Source organism: Tursiops truncatus, chromosome 12, assembly GCF_011762595.2.
Source record: "Tursiops truncatus isolate mTurTru1 chromosome 12, mTurTru1.mat.Y, whole genome shotgun sequence".
NCBI classification, from domain to species: domain Eukaryota; kingdom Metazoa; phylum Chordata; class Mammalia; order Artiodactyla; family Delphinidae; genus Tursiops; species Tursiops truncatus.
The window spans coordinates 80,920,281-80,943,250 of NC_047045.1; the positions used below are offsets into that span (position 1 = coordinate 80,920,281).

Genomic DNA, 22,970 nt, shown 5'->3' on the forward strand with positions numbered 1-22,970 from the left:
GGTGATGGACTCATGTACCAAGTCCCTTGTACGGACCACAGGGGTGACCCTAGGACTCTAGGCAGGGACGTGGCAGCCATATGCCTCAACAAGATGCCACCCGGGGCTCTGACCGTGTGAGTGGGGAACAGGACGGAGGTGTGACATGACATAGGGAGTTAGGGCAGACAGCCCCTCCCCAAAGAAAGGCCTTCGGTTTTGAAATCCCTCTATCAGAAACGGATTCCTTTGGCTTCGCTTCCTCTCTTTGGCAGTTTTGTGAGTTTAAGAAAAGTTTGTTTCTTTCTTCAAAAGTGATACGTATTCATTAACAATTCATTAAGTGCTACGTATTCTATTATTAATTAATTAATTAATTTTTTGCGGTACGCGGGCCTCTCACTGCTGTGGCCTCTCCCGCTGCGGAACACAGGCTCTGGACGCGCAGGCTCAGCGGCCATGGCTCACGGGCCTAGCCGCTCCGCGGCATGTGGGATCTTCCCGGACCGGGGCACGAACCCGTGTCCCCTGCATCGGCAGGCGGACTCCCAACCACTGCGCCACCAGGGAAGCCCTATTAATTTTAAAAATTTAAACCACTAAAATAATGAATAAAGTACTACATACATATGGTTACTATTTATACTTGAGGTAAAAAAGCTATATAGGGAGAGTTTTATTTCATTTTTTGAAAAGTGATATTGCACAATACACGTTTTCATCACTTTTGAAAAACTGATCATGCAGTGAACACTTCTCCTTTTCAATAAATATCATCTATATCATCATTATATATGCCTGTCAAAATGTATGTAAATAAAGACATTGTCTAGAGAGCTCACAGCTTTCTGCCTCAGTGAGCATCTTTTTATATAGCCTTATATAAGCTATACAGAGTTTAGGTCTATGAATCTTGTGCTCTGCCCCTCTGTTTCCTTTTAAGGCAGCCCGGATTTTAAGCAGTTTCCTGTGTGAGAATGTCGGGTGTGGCGCGGGGCCCCTGTGTAGTGATCGTGCAGGGCCAAGTGGAGGACAGATGGGCTCCGGAGGACACAGTCCCTGCCTCCATGGCGTCATAATCTGAGAAGTGGCTATAGAACAAAAATGGAATTTAGCAAAACGCCCGGAACTTTGGTTCCTGCAACAGGGACTGAATCCCTGAACCTATAGGAGCTGCAGCCTAGTGCAGTGACGGCCGGGAGACCTTTCCTTGTGGAGACTAAGCAGTTGGTCCAGTTTACCTTTTCAGTGGGGACATTTTTTTTCCGGCGGGGGGTGGGGGGTGGGCGGGGGTAGGGTGACGGGCTGGGATTCTTGGCTGTATTTTAGCTTTAATAAAGACCGTTCCTGGATTATAACTTGATGTATGCATTCGATTCATCTCCACAGCGCTGGGCTTCTGCAGAAAGGGTAGTAACTGCAAACGTTGTTTTCAAGTTATTAGAGCTGCTATCCTGCTGACCCTCTGGGACTATGGAGGAGTAAAGCCATTTGGATGATCACGTAGGACTGCCTGGTCCACACTGCTAAGAGAATTCAACACTCTTCTCTCAGCTAATGATTGCATACAATTTCAGCAAATTCAAGGGATCCAGAAAAACCCTAATAAACGCGGCATATATAGTACTTAGCAGGATGCACCAGGCTCTTTTCTGCATGCGTTTTGCATACTGATTTACTTAATCCTCATAAAAACCCTGAGAGGAAGGTGCTGTCGTTAAGCCCACGCGGCTGCGGGGGACAGAGGCACCTGGAGGCTCCTGAACGCGCGGCCCCTAAGGGGCAAAGCTGGGCCTTGCAGCCAGGCAGCTGGCCCATCCACCCCACTGCTTTGCTCTGTAGAGCCTGTTTGCCGTCATTCGTTCACCTAAGCCTTGTGTTTTCAAAGTCTGCAACCACTCTGCACCACAAAAAATATCGGCTTGGTCAGAAAATAATGGCTCTCGCTTCAGACTCAGAGTGAACTTTCTCATTCTGAATGTATCCACTCATTCAATAAATATACACTGGGTATCTATTAAGCGCCAGGCACTGTCCTAGACACTTGAAATACATTGTGTTCATAATAAATATATGGACATACATAGAAGCTACTCAAAATGACAAAGATTCCTGCTCAGCGAGCTTAGGTCCTGGAGGGTAATTTATCTGAAAGGTGGAAGCACAGAGGAAATCCCTTAGACTAGCAGATACTAGGCCATCGGATAAGAAACCTAGAGCTATAGAGAGGCTCCAGCCAGGGCGGTCCATGAGTAATTGCGATGGAGAAGTTGCACTTCTGTCTCTGCCAGACTCTCTCTAATTTTTCATTGGATTCGAGCCGTCCTCTTTTCCTGCCTCCCAAAGGGCCACAGCTGTCTTCTGAGTTATTCCACCCCGTGATCCTAGCACTACACACTGGGCATCCATCCATCCATCGAATTTCTTCAGTCGCTCCCCAGTAACGTTTACTGAGTCCCTACTTGCTGCCAGGCGCTGCACTGGATTCTAGAGACACACACACAGGTGAACAAGACAGCCCGTGGCCCTCAGTGAGTGGGCAGCACGACCTCAGATGGTGACATGGTAGGTTACTGGAGCAGCGAAGAAAGAGTGATGACATATTCTGCATGTGGACTTAAAGACAGAAATGGAACAAATGTTGAGAAACACCTTTAAAAAGAACGTCCTTGCAGAATTGTTTCTGGTTCTCCAAGTCTCTTCCCATCAGATTGCAGAATGTCAGACCGGGAAGGGAATTTGCAAGGTCATCAAGCTCATCCCTGGTTGTTTTACGGAAACTTGAAGATGGTCTCAGATTGACAACCTTTCCTTAGATGTTTCAGAGACACACCTACATACCCAGGCAGAGGGCCTGTTGTTGTTGTTGCCCAAGTCGACTTTTAGAATGGGTGGGCGGTACCGTTATCTCTAACTGACTCTTCTCCATCCCCAGTCACTTTAATGTAGGTAAAATGGTAGGAGTTCTGAAACATATACTTAGTTAGACTTAAAGTTCTTTTTCAATTAAATTCTTGGTCCGAAGAAAGAAACGGGCAGAAGATGATTTGGTGTGCCTTGAAGGGCATTAGAAGCCCCTCCTCCTCTCTCTCCCCCTCCCCCGGGGCGGAGCACGGCCAGGAGGTCGGGGTTGTGAGAGTGCACACGTTACTTGAAGCTGTATTATTGCCCAGGGAAAGAAGACCTTCTGTGGCTTTCCCACAAGACTTCTGATAAGTAGATTCATCTTAGATCAGAGAGGTTAAAACAAATGGAGAGACTGCCCTTTTCTAATTCTGCTTTTCCCTTAGGAAACATGTGGGCATGGTTGGCTGTAACTTGACTGCTGGGGTAAGGATCTGCGCTAGAAATAGCTTTAGAGCTGTTAGGATTACCCTTTTATTGTGGTAGACCGTTAAACAGCTGGGTCAAATTACACATTTGAATTCTGAACTGACCCTGGGTTCATTATGTAGGGCCCAGTGGTGACTGCATGATGGGTCGTGCAGAGTCGAGCAAGGGCGTTTTCATGGGAACTTTGCCAGCCATTTCTTGATATGAATCTCATTAAGCAAGTCTCACATTTTTGTGACACACACACACACACACACACACACACATATGCACACACACACATTCTTTTCCCTTCAGGATATAAAGATGTTTTAGAAGAAATAATAGCTTGGCTTCACAGAGGACCAGAGAATTCCACAGCTGAGCTTGGGGATCAGTGACAAACACAAAGATGGCTCATCTCTTCCCAGAGAACGTTCTTCACGCAGGAACCTCCAGGCTGCTTGGTCCCGTTCTTGTTGAAGTGGAGAGTCTGTAGGATTATGCCACACTTGACATCAGCCCTAAGTACTGGCTCGTCTCCCATCCCACATCCTAGATCTTGACTGACTCATTTAACAGAAATAAGAAGCTCACATCTCAAGTAAGGACTGGAAAATGAGGCCACGGTCCATCAGCTGGTGAATAGATAAATGAATTAGGGTGTGGCCATATAACGGAACAGTGCTCACTAATAAAAGAATGAACTATTGTACATGCAATGACATGGTGAATCCCAAAATAATCATGCTGTGTAAAAGAAAGCCAGACCAAAAAAAGTATACACTGTATGACTGAATTTCTGTCAAATTTTAGACAATGCAAACACATCTACAGTGAGAGAAAGCAGATCAGCCGTCGCCTCAGGATGGGGGTGTGTGTGGATTCCCAGGGGCGTGGGAAAACTTTTCAGAATGATGGACGTGTTCATTACCTTGATTGTGCTGGTGAGAATGTACATGGGTCCAAACTCAAATTGTACACCTTAAATATGTGCTGTTTATTACATGTCAATATACCTCAATAAAGATGTATTAGCAAAAAAATCTGAACTAGAGTTATTTATAGTGATTTTTTTGGTTTGTTTTTTGGGCCATGACACGGCTTGTGGGATCTTAGTGCCCCGACCAGGGACTGAACCCGGGCCACGGCACTGAAAGTGCCGAGTCCTAACCACTGGACCACCAGGGAATTCCCGATAGTGATTTTTTTTTTTTTTTTTGCGGTACGCAGGCGTCTCACAGTGGTCTCTCCCGTTGTGGAGCACAGGCCCCGGACGCGCAGGCTCAGCGGCCGTGGCTCACGGGCGCAGCCGCTCCGCGGCATGTGGGATCTTCCCGGACTGGGGCACGAACCCGCGTCCCCTGCATCGGCAGGCGGACTCTCAACCACTGCGCCACCAGGGAAGCCCCCGATAGTGATTTTTAATGATAGGAAATGACTATGAAAATCTTCTGTACCACGCAGATGCTCACTAGTTCTCACAGAAAAGTTTTTAAAAAGAGTTATGAAAGTTAAAGATGATATACACAGTTTTCTTATGTAAAAAGACTGTTCCAAATTTGTAAATGCTTTCTGACATGGCAAGTTCCTGGTGGCTACTTTTGGAAACCAAAATAAAATATACTCAAGGTTAAACTATTTCCTTTGTCCATGGAGGATCATTTTTATGCACTGTTTTGTTTTGGAACTATTTCTATTATTATTATGTGATTTTGTTACTGAAAATGATGTGTCACTTGTTAAATTTTTCATACTTCCCCACTTCAAAAGTTGGAAACAGAATTTTCTAACCTGCTTAAAATGTTCCAAGTTAAAATTTTCAGTCTTTCAAACCATTTATTAAAATTATAAAAATGGAACACTCTCTGATTAGTTTGCAAGAACAAGTGATGGGTATCAGAGAGGATTTAAATTTGCTAGCTGAATTTCAACCCAAAACTTTTGTGTATTGGTGAATGTGATGAATAAATGAGTATTGTAATTTAACAAACACAGCTAATGATATATATCTTTCTTCCATTTGACTCTACTCATCTTCATGAGATACTTTTTTCAGTTAACCAAGTAATGAAATAAAATGAGCTTAAAACCAGACCTTCAAATTACTGTACCATAAAGTATTAAACCAATAATTTTAAAAGTTATGCAATATTTTATGCAAATCAAAACTACAATGAGGTATCTGATGGTCAGAATGGCCATCACCAAAATATCTACAAACAGTAAATGCTGGAGAGGGTGTGGAGAAAAGGGAACCCTCTTGCACTGTTGGTGGGAATGTAAATTGATACAGCCACTATGGAGAAGAGTATGGAGGTTCCTTAAAAAACTAAAAATAGAACTACCATATGACCCAGCAATCCCACTACTGGGCATATACCCTGAGAAAATCATAATTCAAAGAGTCATGTAGGGGCTTCCCTGGTGGCGCAGTGCTTGAGAATCCGCCTGCCAATGCAGGGGGCACAGGTTCGAGCCCTGGTCTGGGAAGATCCCACATGCTGCGGAGCAACTAAGCCCGTGTGCCATAACTACTGAGCCTGCACTCTAGAGCCCACGAACCACAACTGCTGAGCCCGCGCACCACAACTACTGAAGCCTCTGTGCCTAGAACCCGTGCTCTGCAACAAGAGGAGCCATCGCAATGAGAAGCCCACACACTGCATTGAAGAGTAGCCCCCCTTGCTGCAACGAGAGAAAGACTGTGTGCAGCAATGAAGACCCAACACAGCCAAAAATAAAATAAATAAAATAAAAAATCAAGAGTCATGTACTACAATGTTCATTGCAGCTCTATTTACAGTAGCCAGGGCACGGAAGCAACCTAAGTGTCCATTGACAGATGAATGGATAAAGAAGATGTGGCACATATATACAGTGGAATATTACTCAGCCATAAAAATAAATGAAATTGAGTTATTTGTGTGAGGTGGATGGACCTAGAGACTGTCATACAGAGTGAAGTAAGTCAGAAAGAGAAAAACAAATACAGTATGCTAACACATATATATGGAATTAAAAAAAAATGGTTCTAAAGAACCGGACAGGTATAAAGATGCAGACGTAGAGAATGGACATGAGGACACGGGGAGGGGGAAGGGTAAGCTGGGACGAAGTGAGAGAGTGGCATGGACATATATACACTAACACATATAAAATAGATAGCTAGTGGGAAGCATCTGCATAGCACAGGGAGATCAGCTCGGTGCTTTGTGACCACCTAGAGGGGTGGGATAGGGAGGGTGGGAGGGAGACGCAAGAAGGAGGGGATATGGGGATAGATGTATACGTATAGCTGATTCACTTTGTTATACAGCAGAAACTAACACCACTGTAAAGCAATTATACTCCAATACAGATGTTAAAAAAAAGTTATGCAACATTTCAAATCACATTTGGTTTCTAAATATATATATATACATATATATATGTGTATATATATATATATATAAAATAAGGATAAGACTTTTGGTAATATTAACAAATATAATAAAATAAAACATTATTTTGGAAACCCCATTAATAGGAACAGAAGCTACCTTCTGTTAACCTTAAAAATGCATTCCAATATACATTAGGTGCAGACAAACACTGTTTGATTCCACTTATACGAGGTACCTAGAATAGTCGAATTCACAGAGTTAGAAAGCACACTGGTGGATGCCAGGGGCTGGAGGGGAGGGGGATGGGGAGTTAGTGTTTAGTGGGGACAGAGTCTTGGCTTAGGAAGTTGAAAAATTCGAGAGATGGATGATGGTGAGTGCTGACAACAATGTGAATGTACTTAGTGCCACTGAACTGCACAGTTAAGATAGTATGTTTTATGTTATATGACTTTTACCACAATAAAAAAACATAAAAAAAATAGAGATAGAAGATAAAAAATGTGGTGGTCTCTACTCTAGGGATGTTTCTGAAGATGCTTTCATGCTCCTGACACTTTCATCCACTCCCTGGGTGCTACCCGCCTCCTACCACTAGTGACTAGGATTCATGGGAATTGGCCTGGCTAACTTCTCATTTATTTATTTATTTTTGGCTGCGTTGGGTCTTCATTGCTGCATGCAGGTCTTCTCTAGTTGTGGTGAGCAGGGGCTACTCTTTGTTGCGGTGCGCAGGCTTCTCATTGTGGTGGCTTCTCTTGTTGCAGACCACAGGCTCTAGGTGCACGGGCTTCAGTAGTTGTGGCATGTGGGCTCATTAGTTGTGGCTCGCAGGCTCTAGAGCGCAGGCTCAGTAGTTGTGGTGTATGGGCTTAGCTGCTCTGCGGCATGTGGGATCTTCCCAGACCAGGGCTCGAACCTGTGTCCCCTGCATTGGCAGGCAGATTCTTAGCCACTGCACCACCAGGGAAGGCCCTGGCTAACTTCTTGAACCCAATTTTGTTCTAAAGTTAGCTATGGGCTTTCTAATATACACATTCAATGTTCTGTCTTGGTTCTACTGGAGCAGTTTCAGGTCTAAAGAATCTTTAAAGCAGTCAGTAAACACATGTTGGTGTTGTGTTAGAACATGTTGTTATGGTATAGGTTAATAAAAATGACCTTCAAAAACAGAGTAACACTGGGACTTCCCTGGTGGTCCAGTGGTAAAGAATCCACCTTCCAATGCAGGGGACGTGGGTTCGATTCCTGATCAGGGAACTAAGATCCCACATGCCGCGGGGCAACTAAGCCCGTGTGCCACAACTACTGAGCTTGTGTACCTCGAGAGAGCCCACATGTCACAAACTACAGAGCCCACGCGCCACAACTAGAGAGAGAAAACCCACACGCCACAACTAGAGAGAAGCCCAAGAACCACAACGAAGAGCCCACGCGTGGCAACAGAAGATCCCGCATGCAGCAACTAAGACCTGACGCTGCCAAAACTAATAATAATAAAGAAAATAAATAAATATTAAAAAAACAACAACAGAGTAACACTAAACAACCAATGGATCACCAAAGAAGCCAAAGAGGAAATTTAAAGAATACCTAGAGACAAATGAAAATGAAAATGGGACAATCCAAAACCTATGGGACACAGCAAAAGCAGTTCTAAGAGGGAAGTTTATAGTGATACAAGCTTACCTCAGGAACAACAAAAATCTCAAATAAAAATCCTAGCCTTACACCCAAAGCAACTAGAGAAAAAAGAAAAAAGAAAACCCAAAGTTAGTAGAAGGAAAGAAATCATAAAGATCAGAGCAGAAATAAATGAAATAGAGACTAAGAGAACAACAGAAAAGATCAAAGAAACTAAAAGCTAGTCCTTTGAAAAGATAAACAAAATTGACAAACTTTTAGCCAGACTCATCAAGAAATAAAGGGAGAGGGCCCAAATCAATAAAATTAGAAATAAAAAAGGAGAAGTTACAACTGACACCACAGAAATACAAAGGACCATAAGAGACTATACTACAAGCAACTATATGCCAATAAAATGGGCAACCTAGAAGAAATGGACAAATTCTTAGAAAGGTACAATCTCCCAGGACTAAACCAGGAAGAAATAGAAAACATAAACAGACCAATTACAAGCCTGAAATTGAATCTGTGATTTAAAAACTCCCAAAAACAAAAGTCCAGGACAAGATGGCTTCACAGGTGAATTCTACCAAACATTTAGAGAAGAGTTAACACCTATCTCTCTGAAATTATTCCAAAAAGTTGCAGAGGAAGGAACACTCCCAAACTCATTCTGTCAGACCATAATGACCCTGATACAAAAACCAGACAAAGATACCACAAAAAAAGAGAATTAAAGGCCAATATCACTGATTAACATAGTTGCAAAAATTCTCAACAAAATACTAGCAAACCGAATCCAACAATACATTCAAAGTATCATACACCATGATCAAGTGGGATTTATCCCAGGGATGCAAGGATTTTTCAATATCTGCAAATCAATCTGTGATACACCACATTAACAAATTGAAGAATAAAAACCATATGTTCATCTCAATAGATGCAGAAAAAGCTTTTGACAAAATTCAGCACCAATTTATGATAAAAATTCTCCAGAAAGTGGGCACAGAAAAAGGCCATATATGACAAAAGTGGGCATAATAAAAATTCTCCATAAGTGGGCATAATAAAGGCCATATATGACAAACCCACAGCTATCATTATACTAACAGTGAAAAGCTGAAAGAATTTCCCCTAAGATCAGGAACAAGACAAGGATGTCCACTTTCACCATTTTTATTCAACATAGTTTTGGAAGTCCTAGCCACAGCAATCAGAGAAGAAAAAGAAATAAAAGAAATCCAAACTGGAAAAGAAGTAAAACTGTCACTGTTAGCAGATGACATGATACTATACATAGAAAATCCTGAAGAAGCTACCAGAAAACTACTAGAGCTCATCAATGAATTTGGTAAAGTTGCAGGATACAAAATTAACACACAGAAATCTGTTGCATTTCTATACACTAACAATGAAAGATCAGAAGGAGAAATTAAGGAAACAATCTCATTTACCATCCCATCAAAAAGAATAAAATACCTAGGAATAAATCAGGCTAAGGAGGCAAAAGACCTGTGCTCTGAAAACTCTATGATGTTGATGAAAGAAATCAAAGATGACACAAACAGATGGAACAATATACTGTGTTCTTGTATTGGAAGAATCAATACTGTCAAAATGACTATACTACCCAAGGCAATCTACAGGTTCAATACAATCCCTATCATACTACCAATGGCATTTTTCACAGAACTAGAACAAAAAATTTTTTAATTTGTATGGAAACACAAAAGACCCTGAATAGCCATAGCAAACTTGAGAAAGACAAACAGAGCTGGAGGAATCAGACTCCCTGACTTCAGACTATACTACAAAGCTACAGTAATCAAAACAGTATGTACTGGCACAAAAACAGAAATATAGATCAATGGAACAGGATGGAAAGCCCAGAAATAAACCCACACACCTCTGGTCAATTAATCTTTGACAAAGGAGGCAAGAATATACTATGGAGAAAAGACAATCTCTTCAATCACGAGTGCTGGGAAAACCGGACAGCAACATGTAAAAGAATGAAATTAGAACTTTCTCTAATACCATATACAAAAATAAAATCAAAATGGATTACAGGCCTAAATGTAAGACCAGATACAAGATACAACACCTAAAGGAAAACATAGGCAGAACACTCTTTGACATAAATTGCAGCAATATATTTTTGGATCCATCTCCTAGAGTAATGGAAATAAAAACAAAAATAAACAAGTGGGACCTAATTAAACTTAAAAGCTTTTGCACAGCAAAGGAAACAAACAGAATGAAAAGACAACCTACAGCTTAGGAGAAAATATTTGCAAATGATGCAATTGACAAGGGATTAATTTCCAAAATATACAAACAGTTCTTACAGCTCAAGGTAAAAAAAAAAAAGAGCAACCGGGCTTCCCTGGTGGTGCAGTGGTTAAGAATCCGTCCGTCAATGCAGGGCACATGGGTTCGAGTCCTGATCCGGGAAGATCCCACATGCTGCGGAGCAACTAAGCCCGCGTGCCACAACTACTGAGCCTGCGCTCTAGAGCCCACAAGCCACAACAGCTGAAGCCCACGCACCTAGAGCCCATGCTCCACAACAAGAGAAGCCACCACAATAAGAAGCCCATGCACTGCAATGAAGAGTAGCCCCCGCTCACCACAACTAGAGAAAGCCCACATGCAGTAACGAAGACACAGAGCAGCCAAAAATAAAATAAGTGAAATAAATTTATAAAAAAACCCAAAAACAACCCAATCAAAAAATGGGCAGAAGACTTAAACAGACACTCTACTCTCATAAGGGTCTTAGATTTTATGTGAAATGACAATATTAACTCTAAGTGGACTGTGAGATAAGCATAAATATTGTAATCTCAGAATAACCACTAAATAAATAAAGAGGTACAGCTAAAAAGACAAGAAAGGAGTTAAAATGGAATACTAAAAAATATTTGATTAACTGAGAAGAAGGCTGGAAAGGAGGAATGGAGGAAGAAAAAACCAAACCAAAACAAAACACAGATGGCACAACTAGAATACAAATAGGAAGATGGTAGACTTAAATCTGATCATATCAACAGATGTGTAGACTTACTTACACTGAACTATACAATAACTACACTAAATATAAATGGATTAAAAACTTCAATTAACATCTACAAATTTTCAGATTGGAAAAAAGGAAGATAACTATATGCTGTATAGAAGAGACATACTTCAAATACATAGAGATAAGTTGAAAGCAAAAGGATGGAAAAGTTACACTATGCAATCAGTAAGTATAAAAAAGCTGGTGTGATTATATTAATATAACACAAAGAAGACTTCAAGACAAGGAGTATTACTGAAGAAAAATATGGAAGTTTTGTAATGATAAAGGATCAATTAATCAAAGCAATTGGTTGCACCTAAGAATCCTAAATGTGTATATGCCTAATGAAAAAGTTTCAAAATGCATGAAGCAGAAACTTACAAAACTAAAGAGAGAAATAAAAGATTCAGTTAAAATGAGATTTCTAACACCCCTCTCTCAGTAATTGATAGAACAAATCGTCAATCTGTATGTTACAGAAGATTTGACCAACACTGTCAACCAGCTTGACCTAACTGATAGCTATGGAAACAATATCCAACTGCTGCAGAACCACAACTGTCAACGTCAGCAACTTCAAAAGCAACAGAGAAGGAACAAAACTATCATCAAATCCAGCTTTTCTGATGATAACAACTACCTAAGGTGAAGTTTGGGCTCCACCCTAGACCCACTAAATTAGGATCACCTTGGGAGCTGTGTGATTAACAAGCAACCAGATAATTCTCACTATGGGGAAGTTTGGAGAGTGCTGGAATTCCCTTTATTGAGGAGTGGCCCACCTATGGTTGCCTTGGAAAATAAGAGAGAGAGTGTTTTCTCAATGAGACAAATTTTAAAATATTCTCTTAAAACAAATGGTATATGCTTTATTTTTTAATGTTTCAGAACTTGATGTGGCTGAATTAGGCATAATACTTGATCTGGCACAAATCTTATTTAGTAGGTGCAGATACTGTAAGTGATCATCATTTAGCCATAATTTATGAAAATCTAATATACAAAAATTAATACACTTTTGACAGAATGTTCTAATTCGTGCTTCTTATCCAGCAAATTTAGCCAGGCATTTTAATAGTGTGTAAACTCTTCCTTTTGTCAGAAGTGGAAAGAGGCACATCACATTATGATTTTATGACCAGCTGAACAATGTAACAAGGGCTACACTTCTTGTTGTTACTTATGTGAACCATAGAAGCCAGATTATTATTACTAAGAAACAATTCCTTTAAAGTCAGATTGTGTTAACACACAAACAACAGAAGTATGATCAAAAAAACCCAAACCCGGGCTTCCCTGGTGGCGCAGGGAAGGTTGAGAGTCTGCCTGCTGATGCAGGGGACGTGGGTTCGTGCCCCGGTCAGGGAGGATCCCGCATGCCATGGAGCGGCTGGGCCCGTGAGCCATGGCCGCTGAGCCTGTGTGTCCGGAGCCTGTGCTCCGCAACGGGAGAGGCCACAACCGTGAGAGGGCCGCGTACCGCAAAAAAAAAAAAAAAAAAAAAACCCAAACCAAAACAAAAAAACCCATGGACTTCCCTTGTGGCACAGTCATAAAGAATCCACCTGCCAGTGCAGGGGACACGGGTTCAAGCCCTGGTCCAGGAAGATCCCACATGCCCATGCCGTGGAGTAGCTAAGCCCATGCGCCACAACTACTGAGCCTATAATCTAGAGCCTGTGAACCACAACTACTGAGCCCACGTGCCACAACTACTGAAGCCCCTGAAAAGGCACTGTCTTTAATGTGACTTATACTAGCAATTACCACTCTCTGTTTCTTTCTGTCTCTTCGAAATTCCAGCTTTCAGTGTGAAAGAATGTGGCTTGTCTCCCTTGGGTCACTTGTCTTATCATGGACCAATCGGCAAGGGGGGTGGGGGGCAGAGCACAGGATCACACAACTACAACATGGTTGTCAAGGCTGCCCCGTCTCTGCTTCCTGCTCAAGACCCCAGGAAGAGGGGCATGTGCACAGAAATACTCAACTTTGACCAACTGTTGTTATTCTTTTCTGCTTTGACACCTTATAGGAATTGTATCCCTAAATACTTCAGCATATGTCTTAAAAACAAAGACATTCTCCTATATAACTACAATGCAGTTATTGAATTCAATAAATTTAATTCAATTCAACATCCATTTTGATAAAAACTCTCAACTCTAATGCATTGTCCTGATGGAAGATTATGTGTTTTCTGTTGACTAATTCTGGATGCTTTTCGTCAAATGCTGCTTTGAGTTGGTGTAATTGGGAGCAGTACTTGTTGGAATTAATCGTTTGGTTTTCCGGAAGGAGCTCATAATAGAGGACTCCCTTCCAATCCCAACATACACACAACATCAACTTCTTTGGATGAAGATCGGTCTTTGGTGTGGTTGGTGGTGGTTCACTTCACCTGCCCCACCATCCCTTCTGTTCCACATTGTTGTACAGTATCCACTTTTCATTGCCTGTCACAATTGGTTTTAAAAACGGAATGTTTCCATTACGTTTCACTAGAGAATCACATGCAGAAATATGGTCAAGAAGGTTTTTTTCTCTTAATTTATGTGGAACCCAAACATCAATTAACATAATCAATCTGGTGCAAATGACTTTCAATGCTCGATTTGGATATTTTGAGTACGTCGGCTATCTCCCGCGTGGTATAACATTGATTGTTCTCAGTTAATGTCTCGATTTGATTGCTATCAACCTCAACTGGTCTACCTGACTGTGGAGCATCGTCCGGCGAGAAATCTCCAGCACGAAACTTCGCAAACAACTTTTGACACTTCAGTCAGTCACAGCACCTTCTCCATACACTGCACAAATCTTTTTTTGCGTTTTAGTTGCATTTTTACCTTTCTTGAAATACTAAAGCATAATATGCCGAATATGTTGCTTTTTTCTTCTGTCTTCAATATTAACACGGCTACACAAAAATTCACCAATTTTGATGTCTTTTTTTAAATGCGTGCTGATATGACAGCTGTCACATACAATCTAACAAAATTGTTTCGAATGAAGTTAAAGACAACTAAGTGCTACTAGAGCCATCTTACAGAAAAAACCAAATGAACATTTTGGCCCACCCAATATATTCAAACTTTCCTATTGGTGCCCTTTGTTTCAATCTTTTATATTTTTTCCTTATCTCAGATCCATCCAGGGTCACATCTTGCATTTAGCTGTCACATTTCTTTTAGTTTTCTTTTAATTTGAAACATTGCCTCTGCCTTTGTTTTCATAACATTGACAACTTTTGACGAGTATGAATCAGTTGTGTTACAGCTTTCTCAACTTGCATTTGATTGATGAGAATCAAGTTACGCTTATTTGGCAGAAATACTGGATAATAACTGATGTTGTGTCCTTCTTAGTGCATCACTAAGGAAGCACAAAATTTTAGATAGTCCCACTTTTAGTGACGTTTATTTTGATCACGTGGTTACAGCAGAATTTGCCAGATTTCTCCTATGCTCTGGTTATTTTTGAATGAGTGCCGGATGTTATGCATACAATTTTTAGTGATAAATTGAGGTGCTGCATGATGGTATTTTCCTCCAGAGAAGATCTACTTTTGCTTTTGGCAGACAGCTGGGCTGGGGATAGATCACCTGATTTTTGTCAGAGATGGAGATGTTTCATAGCTGGGCTCCAGTCTTTTTAGAGCTGGTCTATTTTTGGTTTATCTTTCTTAGGGGTCCCAACTAAAAGCCTAGAGTGTTTACAGGGGCCCTTCAACCTGGGTGGACTCAGAAGTTCAAGTTTTATTCCCCAGCTCTTGAAGCAATCAAAAGCTCTGTTCAGCTTTTAACCTGTCAGCTATTGCTTTTGCTTTCTGAATTGACAATTGCCTCAAGGAGAAAAGTGGTCCCGGATGTCGGGCTTACTTCTCTTGGCCTCTCACCTCTTTCATATCTTAGCTCTGAAGGTACTCACTGCCTTGGGAGATCTCTGAAATCTTCAAACCTGTTTTTGTTATATTCTGTCCAGGTTTTCTAAATTGTTCTTGGTATGAGTGCTGGCCCAGAAAAAACTCAGTTTTGCCAGAAGTGGAACTTTTATTACCATCATTTAAAAATGCTTATTGAGCTCACTTAAATTACACAGGCTGCCTGGGAAATCCAAGGTAAGTTCACCTTATGTAACAAATGCACTTAGAACAGTAATAGTGCATAAAAAACAATGAAAAACTAGTATACGTAAGAAGACTGAGGTTCTGAAACTGGAAATTTAAGTGAAATCTTTTTCAGGGGTAGCAAAGCTCATTTTATTTGATGGCTACTACCTAACTAATAAATGCATGTAAATAGTGATTTTGTCTGCATACTGGAATTGCATTTTACAAGTGTGGACTGTTCTTTTCTCATAAAGCAGAGAACCCACAATTACTTTATTATCAGATAAGAATATTTTCTTCTTCTAAACTTTAGCGGCATTAAGTTAACTGTGAGTCAGGAGAGAAAAAAAATAACCCTACTTTTTTGTGTTCTCTTAGGAGTACAGTGCCTCTACAGTATAAGATTCATAAAAGTTTAATTTGGATGTATAGTAAAACTGTTGGATTTTCCAGGAAAATCCCCTTTTAAAATACTTTTCATTGTCTGATCACCCAATGGAGAGTGTGGTCATGGAATGAACGTAATTTTTTTTTTTTTTAGTTTTCCTTCATCTCTTGTAGCTGATTATAGTCAATAACATTTTGCATTAACAATTCAGAAGGACAAAATGTGATTTTCCATTAGCATTCAGAGCCCTCCGCTGACATCATTCCCCAAGAATGTACTCCACCACTAATGACAGGAGAAAGACAGGCAGTTGGCAGTGTTCAAACCTCACGTCTAAAGAATGGACTGAAAACCTCATTTATATTTTTGCAATTTACTTTTGATTTCAGTTAAGAATACTAGACCCGCAACCTTCCTTACCAAAAATTTATTGACCAATTTTATTCCGTACCAGAAAAAGCAAGAACTCAAACTTTTTTTTAATGATACATTTATAAAATTGCTATAAAACAAAGTTATGGATTAGACTGTCTTGTTGGTAGATCAGTAACATTGATTCTATTATTTTTAAATCTGTTGAGGCTCAGAGCTTTATTACATAATTTCAGAATCTTTGGTCCCAAAGATTTAATGGTGGATGCAGTAGGCTCAGTTACCTGTGTTCCCTATACTTTAGTGCCCTGGACCCTTTGGCTAACATCACAGGTCCTCTGTCTATGTTCTCTGTGATGAAGCAGGTAACTTATACTGGTTCTTTTGTTAACCTTGCTCTGTAGATGGAATTGAATTCAATTGAATAAACCCTCTGAGGCCTCTTTCCCAGAATCTCAGAGGCTCTGCAAAGGGCTTCAGAGTTGAGCAGCCTGCAGCATCAACCTAACTGCTCTGCTTCCAGGCACTGCTGCATCTGCCTGATGCAGCCTCTTCGGTCTGCAAGAGTTAATGTGCTGACTTTAGCGCCCCGTTCCCAGGGAGTGTTTGGTGCAGTCTTAAGTAAGTATCAGAATATTTTAGCAGGTGGTTTACAGTGTCTCTCAACACTGGTTCTTCAGTCAGTAAATTCAATGAAGCTGATGAAAAGACACTGGTGAAATACGATGCCTCCTCGCACAAGGCTCCGGGGAGGATCGGGTTGTGGGTAATGCAGTCAACATCCACAATATTTCTAAACATCATAAAGAACGTGCTCCTACACCTGCTTATCTCCTAAGCAGCACAGTGCTTCAAAGAACTAACCTCCTCCCCGCTTTCTAAGTGCAGTTATTTGTAAATGCTAGTTTTAGCTATTTAAACAGTATAATTTGAATTTTACAAAATGTCTTTCCATTTGTTTGCCTCCAGATGGACATACTTTAAGATTACTACCAAATTAAAACTCTCTCCATTGTTACTTCAGTTCTCAATGCTGGACATTGCCTAAATCCCTATCTGGGCTCCTCCTTCTGGTATTGCTGTGCGCCTTGGCACACTGTTCTGCAGTAAAACAAACTGAAGTAGTCTAAGCTCTGGAAAGGCAGGGACCCTGTCTGTCTTGTTCATCCTTGTATCTCGCAAACCCAGGAGCCCGATAAATGTTTGCTGAAGGAATGAATGAGTGAAGAAAAGATATTTATTAGTGGTCTCTGACAAATTCCAAACATATTATAGATGTACAAATGGTTTTTTTTAGGATTTATATTCTCCTCTTTGCTCACCCAGGCAGCAATTTAAAATATAAAATCAGTTTTGCTTAATTTGGAAGCTGTTGAAGCATAGCAATTCTGTTTTTTAAAAGTACTGTATTATATGTGGAACTAGAAAAATGGTACAGATGAACCGGTTTGCAGGGCAGAAATTGAGACACAGATGTAGAGAGCAAACGTATGGACACCAAGGGGGGAAAGTGGCTGGGGGGGATGGTGGTGTGATGAATTGGGAGATTGGGATTGACATGTATACACTGATGTGTATAAAATGGATAACTAATAAGAACCTGCTGTATAAAAAATAAATAAAATAAAATTCAAAAGAAACAAAAATAAAACAAAAAAAAGTACTATATGCTGGGGACTTCCCTGGTGGTCCACTGGGTAAGACTCCACACTCCCAGTGCAGGGGGCCTGGGTTCGATCCCTGGTAGGGGAACTAGATCCCGCATGCATGCCGCAACTAAGAAGTCCACATGCCGCAACTAAAAGATCCCGCATGCTGCAACGAAGACCCGGCTCAGCCAAAATAAATAAATAAATATTCTTAAAAAAGTACTATATGCTGCACCGAGTATGTCTTGGAACTTATGTAATAGTTTTAAGAGAACATGATATGAGGTTTACAGTCAATAAGCCATGTGTCAGGATTGTCAGACCACACTGTACACGCTGTGAGACTTTCCCACCTGGTGAGATTCATTACAGTTTATGGTTAATTATCAACTTAGAAACTCATAAACCACCTTTAATTAAATTACACTTTCAACCAAAGCAAGTTACAGGACATGAAAGCATTGTAGGAATTATATATATTTTATAATAATCACACTAAATAACTGATCAATTAAAATAGATAACTTATTTAAACTTGAAGCATTCATACTTCATTGATTTTTATTATGTGATGCTATTTTAATATTGTAATATTTGCTTTGGCCAATAGTACCTGAAAATAAATCCATGACTATGTTCTTAAAATCTATCAATAGATATCTCCTAAATTTCTGAATAAAAAGGAATAGATTGTTTTTATATAATTTTATAATATTGTTTTTACCATTCACCAAAGTAAATAAGACACAATTTTGTTATAGTCATTTTAATTATAAATAAGACAGATTTGGGGCATTTTTTCCTCCGGGGGCTTGAACTCTTATCCACACTTCTACCTGAACACTTTACGTAGCAGGTGGCTAAGGAGGGCAGATGGGGTCAGTGACGACCATGTTCCCCTCAGCACCGTGTTTATGGCCCACACTCCCTCCAGCCGCTGTTCTTTGGGGGCTGGGAGGCTGGCAGGCATGGCTAGGGTTTGGCAGCAGTCCCTAATTCAGTGGCTCCAATTCTATTTTTTCTGTTAACATTGGGAAGTATATTCTGGGTCAAATGAGAATAAAGAAACCACCATTTAGGAAAGAACCCAGAGAAGAAACAATGCTTAGAGGTTTTCAACTTTTTGTTTTTGTTTTTTTTTTGCGGTACGCGGGCCTCTCACTGTTGTGGCCTCTCCCATTGCGGAGCGCAGGCTCAGCGGCCACAGCTCACGGGCCCAGCCGCTCCGCGGCATGTGGGATCTTCCTGCACCGGGGCACGAACCCATGTCCCCTGCATTGGCAGGCGGACTCTCAACCACTGCGCCACCAGGGAAGCCCAGGTTTTCAACTTTTCACCAGTGTGTGTGGCTGCACATTCCACTAACTTTGGGAAGCTTTAAAAGAAATGATAGCCAGGCCCCCACCCAGACCAGCTGAATCACAACTTATACTCACTGAAAAAAGTGTTGTTTGGCGGGGGAGGGAGTGGGATGAATTGGGAGATTGGGATTGACATATATATACACTAATACGTAAAAAATAACTGATGAGAACCTGCTGTATGGCACAGGGAACTCCACTTCGCTGTTCAGTAGAAACTAGCACAACACTGTAAAACAACTATACCCCAATAAAAAAAAAAAACAACGTTAAAAAAAGTGTTGTTTGAAAAGTACTTTTAGGTGTATCTCATAATGATCATAATGGGGCTGATGGGGTTTGCTAAATGAGGGGGGCAGAATTTTATTTATTTGTTTTCAGGAGATGTGAAAGTCAGGGTAGCAACTTTATCTGATTGTTCACCATCGTGTTCCTAGTCACAACAAGAGCCTGACACACAGTAGGTACTGAATAAATATTTGTTGAATAAATAAATGACACACTATGGAGACTAACTCTGTTTTCTCCCCGTGGTTCAGCTGTGCACGCTAGACTTTTCCTTCAAACGTGCGGCTGGCTCCTCCCTGATCATCCCACTAACAAAACTGTCATCTACTTGACAGGCGATATTTATGCCTCTTCTTATTGAATACTATCTTTTTATGTTGGGTTTTTTTTTTTTTTTGGTTGGAGGAAGGAGTAGATAGTGGTTTATGTTTTTTCTGACTCACGAGTGAAAACAATAGTGTAAAAAAAAAAGGGTTTCATGAAGAATCTATACTGAATAGATAAACCAACCACAAAATAGAAATGTTCACATTTTCGTTTATCCCTTCTTCCTCCATCCAAAAAATGAAAACAGATGATTCAAAATGTTGTAGTCAAAATCTTCTTGATGCAAAGGATGAAGAGTGATCTTGGATAAAGATCTGTAAAATTACATATACACAATATATAAAAAAATATAAAAGCACATTGAATATAAGACAGTTCTCTCATTGAAAAAATCCAGAACCCTGACCAAACAACATGATTTTCCATGGGACCCATTTTTTTAGGACAGGAGACATGACCCTGCTGAGGGAGTCCAATGGAAATTGTTAGCTGACATGCCCCCAAGAGAAAGCAATGCATGATGATTTCTTTAAGAACTTACATGAACATTATTAAAGGAATGACTAATACTTTATACCTGAATAATGCTGAAGCAATTCTAACACTGTAATCTCTAGAGCTACTAAAGTTATTCCGTAATTTATATAGGTATGCCATCTAAACTTATTTCACTTATTGTGACTTTGTTAGGAATAATTTTAGCAGGTACTGCACAAGAAATAAAAAGTATTAGAAATAACAAATTTGTGTACTGTGTATTTATGAGTCCTTTGTATAGTCTGTTCTTTTGTTGGCCACACTGCGTGGCATGTGGGATCTTAGTTCCCCAACCAGGGAAGGAACCTGTGCCCCCTGCAGTGGAGGCGTAGAGTATTAACCGCAGGACTGCCAGGGAAGTCCCTGTATAGTCTGTTCTTAAGGTGCTATAGACAGCTTTTATTTGCCATCACATTTTTTAAAATTTTCCTAAGTAGAAGAAATAAGATTTTTTTTTAATGATCAGAAGTAGATGAGTCATTTCAGGGATATTTGCTGCCTGTATTAACTGAAGAATGGGAACCTGAACCTTAAACAATTTTTAAATGATAACTTTTCATTAAAATTGGGGGCATATTCATTTGTTTACAAATACTTTTTTTCCCTAAAAAACCCACGCATAGCAACTTATTGGATACTACTAAAAAAAAAAAAAGAAAAAACGAAGCACACGTTATACACATGTAAACCAAACTGTTCTCTCTTGACTTCTGGGAAGACTACACTATTTCAGTGTCATGTAAACTGTTATACCATTGTCTTCATTTATGTGGAACTAGCTCTGTAACTAATTAAATCCTGTGTGCAGTATGTGAATGCGGTCACTTTTTATTTTAAAGTGATACAAACGTTCTGAGGTTCTATATGGTCTAAATATGACCAGAAAAGTAGCATCAGGGTTAATCTGAAGACCCAGATGCTGATATATCTTTTTTTTTTTTCTCAGCGGCCACGGCTCACGGGCCCAGCCGCTCCGCGGCATGTGGGATCTTCCCGGACCGGGGCACGAACCCGTGTCTCCTGCATCGGCAGGCGGACTCCCAACCACTGTGCCACCAGGGAAGCCCTGATATATCTTTTTTTAAGCAATGTCAGTTCTCTCTCGAAAGTCAGCATATAAACAGAATTTCTAGAGGCAAGCTTCCTATTTGCTAATTCACTTAGATGGTAGTTGTAGAGCTGATTGTCCTTTCCCAGCTTAGTAGGAGGGGCCTCTGGAGCCAGCCTGCTGGGTGTGAATCCTGGCCCTGCCTCTGAATAGTTATGTGACCTTGGGACAAATTACTCAGCTTCAGTGGTCTTAGCTCCCCCTGTATCCAGGGGGATAATGACAGTGCTCACTGTATCTGGGGCAGCTGGGGGGCTGCAGCGCCACACCGAGCGCAGGGAGCTTAGCATGGCTCTACGTCTTGTACACTTAGCTATTCTCTCCACGCTGACAAAGCCTCACATGCTTTGGGGTTTTTTTTTTTTTTTTTTTTTTTTTTTTCCTGGGCACTTGGCACCCTTAAATGTCTGTTACAGATGTCTATGACTGCAGCAGCCAGGAGTCTTACCACATTTGATGCTGTGGCTGGAGTCCCATTGCACTGCTCGTCCAAGCCCTGCAAAAAAGGTTCCTTGGAGGATGTTCAGGAGGCTTGAGGGAGATGACATTGGTATTGACTTTAAAAGTGGGCATTTGGGGCTTCCCTGGTGGCACAGTGGTTGAGAGTCCGCCTGCCGATGCAGGGGACGCGGGTTCGTGCCCTGGTCCGCGAGGATCCCACATGCCGCGGAGCGGCTGGGCCCGTGAGCCATGGTCGCTGGGCCTGCGCGTCCGGAGCCTGTGCTCCGCAACGGGAGAGGCCGCAGCAGTGAGAGGCCCGCGTACCGCAAAAAAAAAAAAAAAAAGTGGGCATTTGAGTGCTTCCCTGGTGGTGCAGTGGTTGGGAGTCCGCCTGCCGATGCAGGTGACGTGGGTTCGTGCCCCGGTCCGGGAGGATCCCACATGCCGCGGAGCGGCTGGGCCCGTGAGCCACGGCCGCTGAGTCTGCACGTCCGGAGCCTGTGCTCCGCGGTGGGAAAGGCCACAACAGTGAGAGGCCCGCGTACCGCAAAAAAAAAAAAAAAAAAAAAAAAAAGTGGGCATTTGAGGGAGGGTCACAAATGAAAATGGTGGAGGATTTTTGACACAATCTTTTACATCCATCACTGCCTGTGAGAAGTGAACAAGAGTGAGCATGATGCCGTCATTCACAGTATTCAGGAATTTGGAAGATACTTTACATAGATCTAGTTGAGGCCCTCACTCGACAAATGAAGAAAGTGAAATGAGAGAACGGAAGGGCTTTCCCCCTTCCACAGCCGCCAGGCAGGGGCCAGGACAAGAGTGCAGTGCTCCTGACGGGGCTTCACGCTGCTCATTTACTCAACAGACAGCCACTGAGCACCCCCTTGCTGTGTGCAAGGCTGTGTGGGGGAGCAACTTGCGATAGCACAGGGAGCAAGCACTGACCTGGTGCTTACATCCAGTATTTTCTACGTTATAAAGGGTCAAGTTCTTGCATAGTAATTGAACTTGGAAAAAG

General features: G+C 41.3%; 1 protein-coding gene across 5 annotated transcripts in view; it reads right to left on the reverse strand.

The window, feature by feature from the left end:
- RSPH3 (radial spoke head 3) overlaps positions 1-22,970 on the reverse strand; it is a 95,710-nt gene that overhangs the window by 23,573 nt on the left and 49,167 nt on the right. Inside the window, exon 9 of one of the 5 annotated variants that reach the window (XR_004529321.2) lies at positions 1,248-3,784. The exons of 3 other annotated variants lie outside the window; for them this stretch is intronic. The gene's annotated coding sequence lies outside the window, so the exon portion shown is untranslated. Of the gene's footprint in view, positions 1-1,247; positions 3,785-4,559; positions 20,178-22,970 lie in introns of those variants that run through there. One more of the 5 variants, XR_004529319.2, reaches the window with a different exon arrangement.